This window comes from Macrobrachium rosenbergii, chromosome 49 (assembly GCF_040412425.1).
Source record: "Macrobrachium rosenbergii isolate ZJJX-2024 chromosome 49, ASM4041242v1, whole genome shotgun sequence".
In the NCBI taxonomy this organism is placed as follows: domain Eukaryota; kingdom Metazoa; phylum Arthropoda; class Malacostraca; order Decapoda; family Palaemonidae; genus Macrobrachium; species Macrobrachium rosenbergii.
Genome location: NC_089789.1, coordinates 29,954,890 through 29,968,709, shown reverse-complemented (window position 1 = coordinate 29,968,709; position 13,820 = coordinate 29,954,890). Strand labels below are relative to the sequence as shown.

Sequence of the window (13,820 nt, the reverse complement as noted above, 5' to 3'; positions counted from 1 at the left end):
GAAATATTACTCCATATCTTATTATTTCTGTGTGCTTGTGTCTGAGTTTTTGTGGGGGGTGGGGATGGCCCCTATTTAGCTTTCATAAATTTACTTTTGAAGCTAAATAACTAAATCTTTTAAATGATGACATCAGGAAAGAACATCAGGTAACAGGAAACGTCCAGATATATTATAAGAATAAAAGCATATCAACATTGTTTCCGGAATCCATGCACAACATAAGGCATAATAAAATATAATGCAGGCTTTGTGGTCCGCCAGTTAAGAGATTATCGGAGATCTTAGAATAACGAAGGGTGAACCAGGAAGAAAGGAATTGCACTAAAAGGATAAACAATGCGAACAACATTTCAGATCTCCTAACTTAGCTAAATCTTGTAACTGAAAGCCGGCGGAAAAGTCCCTGAGAATCCAGTCGACCTCAAATTAGGATTTTATGAATAAATGCATATCGCAAACCAAACCGAGTATCCCCTTGCAAACTTGATGGAATAAAAGTGCCGCTTGCCTTATCAACAGGAAGGTGACTTGGCTATTTACCAGTCGTTTCAGCAGAGGGGAAAGAGAGAGCGCCCACTGCGCAGATGCCGTCTGTCAGTCAACCTTCGTATAGACGCCACTTGAATAATGAATGTACGATATCAGGGCAAAGGGAAGCCCCTTCCATTCCCTTCCCTCCCCAGCCCCCCAAACATTTCCCCCATAGCCCGGGGGTTCTATGATCCGCAGTTGAAGGTGAAAAGTACACGAGAAATCGACTTCAGTCATATCATGGGTAAGTGAGCGTTGCCGATGCCTCGAGATTAGACTTATTCTGTTAGTAGACAGAGTTCTTTTTTTTTCCTCTTTCATTTCCTCATAGTCAGCATAGATCTTTGTACTTTGTTAGTGTATTAAGAGTATACTTTTGACTCTTTCCACTCATGAAAGTGAAGCAGGTTAGTAATGAGAAGCTCTTTCCAGCTGTAAAAGGTAGTTTTCCAAAGTTTCCTAGGTGCCTAACTCTGAACAGTTTTACTGATCTGTTATTTCAGCTTATTGAAGCACCAAGTTCAATATGGTTCAGTGTTGTGAACTACCCAGGCTAAGTTTGACATAACATCTTTCATTAAGGTTTGCGGAACTTTTTTCAGGATCATAAATCTTAGTAAAACTTGATTTAAAAAAAAATCTAAAAGATTTATAGATGAAATATTACGGTAGTTCAAGCGAAACTACCTAACCTAACCTAAGGCCGTAATGATTTTTAATATGCAAGTGTAAAATCAACTTTTTAACTAAGATTTCCCCCAAGTCTATGAGAATTAGAATGGCCCCAGTTTCCCTACTGATTGAAAAAGAGACTCCATTCTGGGAGAAACAAAGAATGCAAAACGAACAATAATTAGGGAAAAGGCAATTGGCCATACATACTGATTCGCCTAAGTTGAGCTGTTAACAATACTTATAAAGTTTAAAGCCAGGTACTTCAGTACGGGACCTAAGAGTATTTTTTAAGCTAATAATGTATCGCTCCAATCGCATCATTATCAATTCTAATTTCTCTTCAAGGCAGTCTTCTAGTTAAATTATTTAATGATATTAAAGAGAATAACCCCCTTACAGGAATATCTTGCCGAGCCAGTCCTTCCGATCTGTCACTATGACCTTTGACCCTAGTTTAAGTTTGTCAAAGGTTTGTATATATATATATAATATATATATATATATATATATATATATATATATATGCACATATGTATGTGTGTGTATATGTATGTATGTGTATGTATATATGTATACATATATATATATATATATATATATATATATCTTTCCTATATATATATATATACAGATATAGCTTTTAGCTTTTTTTAGGAATTTTAATTCTTCCACACTTCGCTAATTTGAGCATCAGTAGCAAACGTTTTATTGTCGTCGTATTTAAAACGATCAAAGCTTAGTCTAATTGTTTAATAACCATTAACAAACATCGATCCTTTGGTGATGGATATAAATGAGTGTATGAAAGGAGTAAGTGTGTCAGTGGGTGAATAAAGGGCAACAGTTTATCAGAGGAACATTAACTAATCTAAGTTAATATTCAGTGAATTTTTGTGAATAATTAAAAAAATAATAATTTTACTTAAGGAAATAAAGAAGAAAGTTGAAGCTTATTCGTATTTGACGACGATAGAGGTCTTGTATGAAATGGGCGATAATCAAAAAAATCCAGGTAAGATAAATCATGCAAAGGAAATTGGACTTTGGGACTAGATTTTCAATTAAAGAAAAATAGGAAGAATTTTGTTAGGTGGAATTGAAAGGTGAAATAAGTCCTTTTATTATTTGGTGTGGTTAATTAATTTTGTATCTATTTCCAAAAGTTTGTAATTCACCCAGCTATCAAACCTCGACAACTTTTCTCTCTCTCTCTCTCTCTCTCTCTCTCTCTCTCTCTCTCTCTCTCTCTCTCTTACACGTATATAGACACACACAAACGCACGTACACATGCACGAGCGCGCGCGCGCACACACACACGTGTACGATTCTCGGTGTTTGCTATGTATCCAGCTATCAAACCTCACTCTCGTCGTAAACACACACACACACACACAGCGCACATACATGCAGCACTTGCGCACACACAAACACACACGCAGGAACGGTTCTCAACATATTCCTTTCCAAGCATCAAAACCAATAACCAAATAGATCTAACCCTTTCTCTATTCTCTTTAGAAAAAGACATTCCCGCTAAAATTATTTAAAAGTAAGTAAATGGAGCTCTCGCAAGCATTAACTAAATTGACGGCATTTTAATCTAGGTGACAACAACGGGTCCAAAAGTGAATGAAGCGTCCAATTCCCTAAATTGACAACAACGCTGTTAAAATGGACAATTCATTTTCGGCAAGCCTAACGCCATGAACAGTAATGAGATGGAAACAAGTAAAAATTGCACCGAAGGCAATCGAGTTTTGTGTACAGCCGCTACAGCGTATAATCAAGGCCACCGAAAACAGCTCTATCTTTCGTTGGTCTCGGTATAATGATGTATGAGCCGCAGCCCATGAAACTTTAACCACGGTCCGGCGGTGGCCTATCTATATCGTTGCCATAAGCACGATTATGGCTGAGTTTAACCTTAGATAAAATAAAAAACTATGAGGATAGAGGGTTGCAATTTGGTATGTTTGATGACTGGAAGGTGGATGATCAGCATACAAATTTGCAGCCCTCCACCCTCAGTGGTTTTTAAGGTCTGAGGGCGAACAGAAAAAATGCGGACAGAATAAAGTGCGGACGGACAGACAAAGCCGGCACAATAGTTTTCTTTTATAGAAAACTAAAAGGTGAAAGGATAAACGTAAAGAGTTTGAAAATGGGAAAGAATAAACGACAAATGCTTCGTAGATCATTCATGATACAACATTAAACAGTTTCCTCATCTGCGAAAGACCCCGTTACATGTTGCTATTTTATTCTATTTTCTCTATACATACAGATAAAAAGTTTTATATTCCTTTACGTACGAACACATATACATATCGAACTTATTTTAATCCTTTACATACATGTATTCACAAGTATTTGATTTTTTTTTTTTTTGCAACACATACATATATGATTTCATTTCTTTAAGTCAGAAATTCGTGAGTTCAACTTCCGCCTAGCAAGGAGGCATTCTTCATTCATTTCCCTTCGGATTTCAAGGTTTTCGGTGGATTATAATAATAATAATAATAATAATAATAATAATAATAATAATAATAATAATAATAATAATAGAGACTGAGAGGTTAAATGATTAGTATGGCCAGATCAGTACATAGATTCATACATACATGTATTATATTATTTCTCTTCATACATAGATACAATTAAATAAATATGTTTTGTTCTATTGCCTTACATTCAAGTATAGATACATACATTTTCGTATTTGCTACTTACTTTCATATTTATATGCATATGATAGATTTCATTTCTTTGCATAGCTATATACACCCATGAATTCATTAAAGATGTTGTTTCCTTACATACATACATACATACATACATACATACCATACATGTATATATATATATATATATATATATATATATATATATATATATATATATATATATATATATATATAAATGCACATAGACCCACACATATATATTATATATATATATATATATATATATATATATACCATATATATATATATATATATTATATATTATATACATATATATATAATATATATATATATATATATATATATATATATATATATATATATATACACCAACACCAAAGAAATTTAATTCTTTATATACATACACGCATACGTACTTTTTTATTTCCAGACTGAAAATAAACGCATACTTCAGAAAAATCTTCATAAGAGCTGTTTTTATTCAAAAATAACCAAAATGAATTCAATCAAAGCCAGCCATTAAGAAATCGGGTGCACCGGTGATAGGTCGGTTTGTCTGGGCACAATAATAAAAACTTCCTGGTAATCTAATGTTGAAACAAAACATTTCGAGGAAGATCGGCTAAAAAAACATTAAATAACAATAACAAATTGCTTCATTAAAACAGAAACGATGTTGTGAAAATTAGAAAAATAATATTTACGTCTGCTGAAGAAAGGTGAACATAGGTATTGTTTTGAATCTTCAACGTATTTGGCTAAATATGTCATTCTGTCAGATCATTTTAATGCCTGTCTATTTAGTTTATCTTTTCAGCTTTTGAAATTTTTTAATATTTTTCCCCATCGTTCTCTCGTGGTTGTTTCTCATAATCTTAATTTATTTAAAGATACAGGTTTTACTTTTCAGCCCTCAGATCTTAAAAGCCACTGAGGCTAGAGGGCTGCAAATTGATATGTTGATCATCCACCCTCTAATCATCAAACATACTAAATTGCAGCCCTCTAGCCTCAGTAGTTTTTATTTGATTTAAGGTTAAAGTTAGCCATGATCGTACTTCTGGCAGCGCTATAGGTACCAACAACATAAGCCACCATTGGACCGTGGCTGAGTTTCATGGGCCGCGTCTAAGAGTTTTATGGGCCGTGCTGAGGCCACCACTGGACTGAAAACTCAATTGTGCCGAAGAAACTTCGGCGCAATTTTGAGTTTTTTTTCCTCCGGCTGTAGACCCTAGCCTTTCTTTTTTATTATTTTCCCGTTTTTTTTTTTGTTTTCCTCCTGTTTTAGGCAAGACACGAGCTCTGGGTTATCCATTTACGAAGAGTCAGTCGTGCACAAGTCCTTCTGAATCATAATTCATTAACTTACATAACGAAAAATATATAAGGCCTTCGAGTGGGTTAAGAAGATAGAATTTTACATCTATTGGCCGGTTCAATAATATTAAAGTAATCGCCATTTATTGAAAAGCAAAGAGATGGTTGGATTTAGGCGGTGCACAAGAGATATGTAGGAATCAGGTGCGAGGAGCAACTGGTAAAAAATGATCTCCGATGAATGAGACAGAACCCATCCTAAGCTAGTTCCGTTTTCCATGAAGTATAGAATACTTTCACGCGACAAATAAATTCTCAGGACAAAAGACTATTCTAGGCTACTCTTCTGATTCTGACTCCCCGTAGGATAATTGTTTGTCAGTGCACACCTCGTGAAGTCACTGTAGGCATTAAAGGTTCTTTGCAGCGTGCCTTCGGCCCTGGCTGCGACCCCTTTCGTTTCTTTTATTGTACCTCATCTCATATTCTCTTTCTTCCATCTTACTTTCCACCCTCTCATAACAAATGATTCATTGTTTCACTGCGAGGTTTTCCTCCTGTTACACCTTTCAAACCTTTTACTGTCAGATTTCCATTTCAGCTCTGAATGCCCTCATAGGTCCCAGCGCTTGGCCTTTGGCCTAAATTCTATATTCACTTCACTCTAATTCTGACAGAAGATGGTGCCAGTGTGCAGGTAACGGAAATAAAAGCAACAAACACTTTAGTTTTTGAATTCACAAAATAAAAAAAATGCCAAATAACAAATAAACCAATGAATACCAAAGATATTTCCGTTGAAGCCAACGCAATTTATGTAATTCAGAACCGACCAGTGTTGAATCCAGTTGCTTTGTAGGAAATGAGAATGATAAAAAATGTTTCATTTATGGAATGACCAGTATTATAGCGGGCATTTTACTGAATTGGAATTTTTTGGTTTTAGTCTTCGTGTATATACATATATATATATATATATATATATATATATATATATATATATATATATATATATATATATATATATATATATAGTAATATATAGATATATTTACATAATAAGTATATTTTTATATATGAATATATATATACACACAGACACATGTATATACACATTATGTATATATATATATATATATATATATATATATATATATATATATATATGTATATATATATATATATATATATATATATATATATATGTATATATATATATATACTATATATATATATATATATATATATATATATATATATATATATATATATATATATATGGAATAGTAATATCAGCATTTATTCTTAGTGATTCGAAATTAAATTTCGAATCACTAAGAATAAATGCTGATATGCTGATAGTACTATTCCCATCTTACAGTATACTCTTACTTTCCTAACAAACAAACAGAGAGAAATATGATCAGCCAGAATTTCAAAGCTACAGAAGGTGGGAGAAGCCGCGCCCTTCGGACAAAGCCAATAGAGAGAGCTAAGGTCCTCTTATCGTTTGCATCCGGTAGATAAGAAAAGTCGGCGGCAAGCCTTTCTTGCAGAGGCTACTGGGCTAAAGGATACTCTAATTGTTAGATTAACTTAGATTTGAATCATTTTCTTTGTTTATCGGACCTCATCGTGCAGTATTGCTGCTCGAACAAAATCGCTGTGGTTCGGTACGAGTTTCAGTGACACTTTTCTTTTCTTTTTTTTTTGGGGGGGGGCCATAAAACTGTTTTTATCGAAGTAAGATCTGATAGTAGCGTTTAAACTGTCTTCAACTTCTTCAGGTAGTTTTTATGTAATTCGACACTAAATTGTTTTGCTTCTTCAACTGCGACGTTCATTTTAACCCTCCGAGAAGCATCATCAGTAATTGGGGGAAATTTAAAGATTCGTGTCAATTACGTCCTAGAAATCATGATGAGTTCAGATTTCATTGTCTCTCTTATTATTATTATTATTATTATTATTATTATTATTATTATTATTATTATTATTAATTATTATTAATGCTCTGTCATTTTTCTTTCCAGTAAAATTAGTTTTTCTCTTATGGAAAATATCTAAACTTATTCAAGCTTTAGACTTCCTATGTCGATGTTTACCCAGTCAGAATGAAAACCTTCAAACCTGACTGTTTGCTATAAAACTGCAAACATAACGAAAACGGTTTCCTGCATTGTAAACATTAAACAAAAATCAGACGGGTAAAGGAATCCGGATGGGAAAACGTCACTATCCGTAATGACTTTTTTTAACTTAAATCATATGGACAAAACAAGCGAATCTGAGGATTTCTAACCTCGATGAATTATGCCTTACATGAGGATTTCAGGATGTTATCTCAATATCATAGGTAATAACATTCGTATGTGTTTATAAGTATGTGGGCACGTACCCAAAAAATACATCACTATGAAAATGACAAACAGCTCTCAAGTAGTTCCTTATATTTCTTGCTCTCAAATTCTGCTGAGATGGCAAAACAAGAGCTTGCAATTTTTTTTAAATATTTACACAAAGAAATGCAGTGTCAAGTGATAACATAATGATTTCCTATTACGAGATGAAATGCATATTCACGGAATTTATGAAAGTTGAATGTTGTTAGACCTAAACAGACTTTTCTTTTGTTGCAATAGCATACAAAACTACCTTGCTTTTTGCTCTGTTGTTAAACAAGATTAATGAGATTTTTCCAAGTGTTTACAGTATAACTGTTATGAAGTGGAACTCTATTTTATATTTCGAAAGTTTTATCTAGGGGAAAGATGTGCACAGGTAAAAGATACCCTAAGGTGGAAATTATTTAGTAATTTTAGATTTCTTACAAAAATGGCCACTTAAGAGGCCATCTTAATTATTTTTCCCAAGTGGATGTCAACTGGTCATCTTAGATCTCCTTTGAGATGTGGAATCTAGATAAAAAAGAATAATTGTCAGACATCAGCTCAAAAATACCTAGTTATCCAAAGTATCCTTCTGGATATTTTCATAATTGAGTTACCTCAATTTAAAACGGGGTTTCATGAGAATTTTATTAGAATAATTGTCATGAACACTGGGATTTGAGCCAGAATTTGCATAAAAAAAGTTGAAATATTCTACTATTTTTCACAACAACGCCCCACCTTGAAATATTGGGGAAAGTCAGGTTTCGAAAATGACTTGATTTGAAATTTGAGCTTTCCGAAAATTCGCCGCTATCGCGTTTACAGTTACCGACTTATAAACCTAAGGAAGTCAAAATTTCCGCATTCATCTCGTTAACACCAGCAACTTTTCGTAAATACCTTTCATTGCTGAGGCTTGATCTATACAACACTGCCCTAAAATGGAAAACTGCAATATCTGGAAAATTTTCGAAATTGAGATATACCACCTATTGGGTTCATGAAACACTAATACACAAGTTATTCTCCAATGCTTTATTTAGGGGGCCCCATTTGCAGTACCTGCAAAATCAGTAGTAAGACAAGGAAAAACTGCAGTACCTGCCATTTTTCTCAATTTTGTATTTTTGCAGATACTGCAGTCTTCCATTTTAGGGCAGAACAGATTGAGTGGCTGGCAAATATTCAACAGAAAATAAGCCCAATTCGACAGGCAAGAATACGACCTCATGAACTGAACCTGCTCTTTTCTACGACTGACAGGTTTTATTTTATCCAAAGGGGAAGCTGATTAACCAATCAACTGAAAGTTTTCTGGCCTGACAACCACCAGACTCTCTGGCGCCTTCCCTGGAGCTTAAGAAGAGAATATTGAAATTTATCAAAACTGGGCTGGACATATATGGCCTGCGGCATGCCCTGACCTTGTTCCGATGCCGGTCAGTCAGGTGTGATTTTAATTCACTGTCACTTGTTTATTCTATATTTTCGTATCATGAGGGTTCAAGGACAGACGCGAATCTTACCTTGGAGATTTTCATGCCGGTCTGCAGCAGGTTGAAAGAGTTCTTTTTATTATCATCGCTTCTTGAGGTGGAAATGGATAAACACAAGAAAACAAGAGTCCTACAACCAACTTAGAAGACCTTGAAATACTATTACCAACAGTTTGGAAGAAAATTCTTGTATATATAAACAGTAAATACAAATGCAGTTCAGCAGTTAAAATTCCATTACTTAACGGAAACTGCGTTTGTTCACGCCTAAATAAAACATTCACCAGTAACTCCGTTGCAGCTTCTCTTTACATGAATCCTCAAGAAGGAAAAGACCGCTAAGTTAATGCAAAGTGAGGCAGATTATAATGTAAGACATATCTGTAAAGATACCCGGAGTTTTCCTGACAGATCAGTGTACTGTCAGAAGATGGAAAAGCTTTTATGCCTATAGACAACTGAGGTTAAAAGTTCAAAGGATAGAATTCAAAATGGGAGAGAGAAAAGAGCAAAACGGATTTTGAAAAAAAAAAAAAAAAAAATTCTGGGTAATTTCACAGGCATACCACATGACCAAGACTAGAATTAAGAGAAGAAAATAATACGAGGCAACTTACCCTCTGGTGAATTCTCGGGAGACGTTGTTTACGATCGCGTAGAGCAGTGACGTGATTATTATTATTGTGCTTTGTATGTGCTGCGAGAAGCTGTGATATCTAAAGAGCAAAGCTGAGAGTGAGTTCTGTTTGCTCTTCGACGGTGAATCGCCTGTTTTCCTCGTCCATGTTGGGAGGAAAGTGGCCGGTAATGGATATCATACAGCTCGTAGGATTCCGGGGACTCGTAGGATCCCTATGTCATAATTTTTCAACCAATTTGTCAAATATGATTATACGGATTGAAATACTTATAAATGTTTCACTCGTAAATTCGCTTGGTAGCGCGTTTCTGTCAGCATACTTTACGTCAAAGTTACGGGTTTTATAAGATGGAAAACATCATATCACAGAATAAGGCAGTTTTTGGCTGACCAGTGAAGACATTCTCATTCACAGGAGAAATGTTACCTTTATATCCCAGTTACAGCCCAAATTACGTGCTCTTGCAATTGCCTTTTCTGCCTTGTTTCTGAAATAAGGTGGAAATATTTTACGTTGTTTAAGTAATGAGGTGGAAATATTTTGCATTGTTTCAGAAATTAGGTGGAAACATTTTGCGTCAACATATGTTCTCTGCGTAAGAAGTATCTGATTTCGAAAAGCAACACACTACTTGGAGTGACAGGATCAAATAGCGTTGTACATAAACTGCTAAGTTCAGACACGCTGTCAAGAGAAATAAAGCTATGGGGAAATGCCACAGATATTGCTAAAAGGACAAGTTTATAGTCCACTGTTAGTCAGGAATCACACACTTGGCACTCATTAAAATAGAAGTTGAATTAAAATCCAAAATCACTTGATGTGTGACGTTTAGGAAAAAATTCAAAATCACTTGACGTGAGACGTTCAGAAAAAAATTCAAAATCACTTACGTGAGACGTTTAGAAAAAAATTCAAAATCACTTGATGTCAAACGTTTAGAAGAAAAAATTCAAAATTATTTGATGTGAGACGTTTAGAAAAAAATTTAAAATCAATTGATGTGAGACGTTTAGAAGAAAAAAAATTCAAAATCACTTGACGTGAGACGTTTAGAAAAAATTCCAAATCACTTGACGTGAGACGTTTAGAAAAAAAAATCAAAATCACTTGTTGTTATACGTTTAGAAGAAAAAAATTCAAAATCACTTCATGTGAGATGTTTAAAAAAATTAAAAATAATTTGATGTGAGACGTTTAGAAGAAAAAAATTCAAAATCACTTGTTGTGAGACGTTTAGAAAAATATTCAAAATCACTTGATGTGAGACGTTTAGGAAAAAATTCAAAATCACTTGTTGTGAGACGTTTAGAAAAATATTCAAAATCACTTGATGTGAGACGTTTAGGAAAAATTCAAAATCACTTACTGTGAGCCAATTAGAAAAAAAATTCAAAATCACTTGATGTGAGACGTTTAGAAGAAAAAAAGTTTAAAATCACTTGAAGTGAGACGTTTAGAAAAAAGTTCAAAATCACTTGATGTGAGACGCTTAGAAGGAAAAAATTCAAAATCACTTGATGTGAGACGTTTAGAAGAAAAAAAATTCAAAATCACTTGAAGTGAGACGTTTAGAAAAGAGTTCAAGATCACCTGATGTGATACGTTTAGAAGGAAAATAATTCAAAATCACTTGATGTGAGTTGTTTAAAAAAAATTCAAAATCACTTTATGTGAGATGTTTAAAAAATTCAAAATCACTTGAAGCGAAACGTTTAAAAGAAAAAAGTTCAAAATCACTTGATGTGAGAAGTTTCGAAAATAGTTCAAAATCACTTGATGTGAGATGTTTAGAAAAAAAATTCAAAATCACTTGACGTGAGACATTTAGGAAAAAGTTCAAAATCACTTGATGTGAGATGTTTAAAAAAAATTCAAAATCACTTGAGGTGAGACATTTAGAAAAAAAAATCAAAATCACTTGATGCGAGACGTTTAGAAAAAGTCCAAAACCACTTGATGTGAGATGTTTAAAAAAAATTTCAAACCACTTGATGTGAGACGCTTCGAAAGAAAAAAATGTCCGGTTTGCGTAAAGTCAAACTTCACTAAACGACCAATTTTTCCAGACGACTGAGCTTACGAAAGTCGCTCTCAGCAAGACCTTCTCCTTCGGGTCGTCGCTTTCATCGCCTCCCACACGAGGCTGAGGAGAGACCGACCTTCCTCCGGACGCGCTTGGATGAGAGTAAAAACGTATCGAGTGCTAAGCAGCCAAGAACACTGCTGTATGTCACTCATGGCTAGTTAGTGCCACCAGACACGCACCTACGCACCTCTCTCTCTCTCTACACGCCTCTCTCTCTCTCTCTCTCTCTCTCTCTCTCACTCTCTCTCTCTCATACACGGGTTTTACTCAGTTGTCTCTCTCTCTCTCTCTCTGCTCATACACAGGATCTTTAGCTGTTCTCTCCCTCTCTCTCTCTCTCTCTCTCTCTCTCTCTCTCTCTCTCTCTCTCTCTCTCATACACGGGGTTTTACTCAGTTGTTTTTTTCTCTCTCTCTCTCTCTCTTTCTCTCTCTCCGTGAAAGTGTGGGCCGCTGCCCACTTGACTTTCCATCCATCCTTCTCTTTGTCAGCTTCTACCCCTTGAACGACTCTCTCTCTCTCTCTCTCTCTCTCTCTCTCTCTCTCTCTCTCTCTCTCTCTCTCTCTCTCTCTCTCATCACACACGGGATTTTACTCAACTCTTCTCTGCCTCTTTCATTACTCTGGCTACTACTCTCTCTCTCTCTCTCTCTCTCTCTCTCTCTCTCTCTCTCTCTCTCTCTCTCTCTCTCCTTTCTACACAGTCTGAATTACCACTTTATTTGTTTTACTCTTGTTTCACAATAAAAACCACTGGAGACCCATTTCCGACAAAGTGCCCGCCCTCAGTTCTTCAGAAATGTCCGCGAAAAGAGAACAGAATATATCAGCGCTCTTTGTTCTTGGCGCATTTTGTTTGTCTTTGCTTTCTGTGATTGATATGACACTTGTCTGACTTAAATTTCCCTCGTAAAGTCCATTCTTATCCAGCTGTTAATTGGCTTTATTGCCAATTATTTAATCACCTGAAATAACTGGTATTTTTGGACACGTTCGAAAATTAATTTGACCGATATGCGCCCCTTTTTAACTGCACGCAAACAAAAGACGACTGCAATTGCGTCTTCTTCCTCGGTGCGTAATGTAGGTACATAGAAAATATGGTAGCTTTCCCATGCATATCGATTCTGTCCCTTAACAACAACCTCTAGTACTGATACGCACACATGCTAGCTATGAATCTCTCGTCTTGAAAGAGGTGAACAAATGAGTGTTATTGTGTTTTGCTCTCTGTTCCCTGAGTCGATCAACCAGCCTCTCTCTTAACGAAATCGTGTCATAATATTGTGAATTTTACGTGAAGCCTTTTTCTGTCTTAGTTAAAATTTAGAAAAGAAATGTACGTTTACAGAATTGGTTACTATGCTCGTTGTAACGCCAGCCTAGGAAATCAATCATTCAGTCAACTGAGAAACCCATTAACACACAAACTTTTCATGCCTTGCTGGGATTGTTATGAATAGATAGCCTATAAAATGATTAACCAGGTCTGTCCAAGTTTCTTCACTGTAAAACTGTTGGCATTAAAAAAGACTGGTCACGTTAACACTGAAGAAGTAATTAATGTTTCTTTGGAAAAACAAATCCACAGTTACGGATGGGTACACATATTCTAAAATAGATCTTTTAGGGAGTTTTCGGGAATCTTTGTAGAGATTGATTTTTGAATATATGTACCCACACATAACTGTGGATTCGTTTCTCCATTTCAAGACTCACGCTACTATGAGTATTCTTTAATGTTTCTTCTGTACATACCGACTGGATGAACAATTATAGTAGGGGAGGGAGCGAAGAATAATAGAAAAAAGAGGGTGGGGATGGCAGGAAGAACTAAATAAATAGATTTAACGATGAAGGAATAGAGGAAAGAAATGACTGATATGAGGAAAGATGCGGCTTTTCCCTGAAAGGAAGCGACAAGCCCGTTGAAAATAAAGACTGCGTTATAAATATTTCCTGG

At 35.1% G+C, this 13,820-nt stretch overlaps 1 protein-coding gene across 10 annotated transcripts in view; it reads right to left on the bottom strand.

Moving 5' to 3' along the window:
- Positions 1-12,035, bottom strand: part of LOC136832227 (uncharacterized) — a 111,202-nt gene extending 99,167 nt beyond the window's left edge. For 2 of the 10 annotated variants that reach the window (XM_067093071.1, XM_067093063.1), the window contains exons 1-2: positions 11,931-12,035; positions 9,745-10,255 (exon numbers count right to left, since the gene is read on the bottom strand). The gene's annotated coding sequence lies outside the window, so the exon portion shown is untranslated. Of the gene's footprint in view, positions 1-9,744; positions 10,256-11,137; positions 11,446-11,689 lie in introns of those variants that run through there. The other 8 variants (XM_067093070.1, XM_067093062.1, XM_067093061.1 and 5 more) reach the window with 7 other exon arrangements.
- Between the last annotated feature and the right edge of the window lie 1,785 nt (positions 12,036-13,820).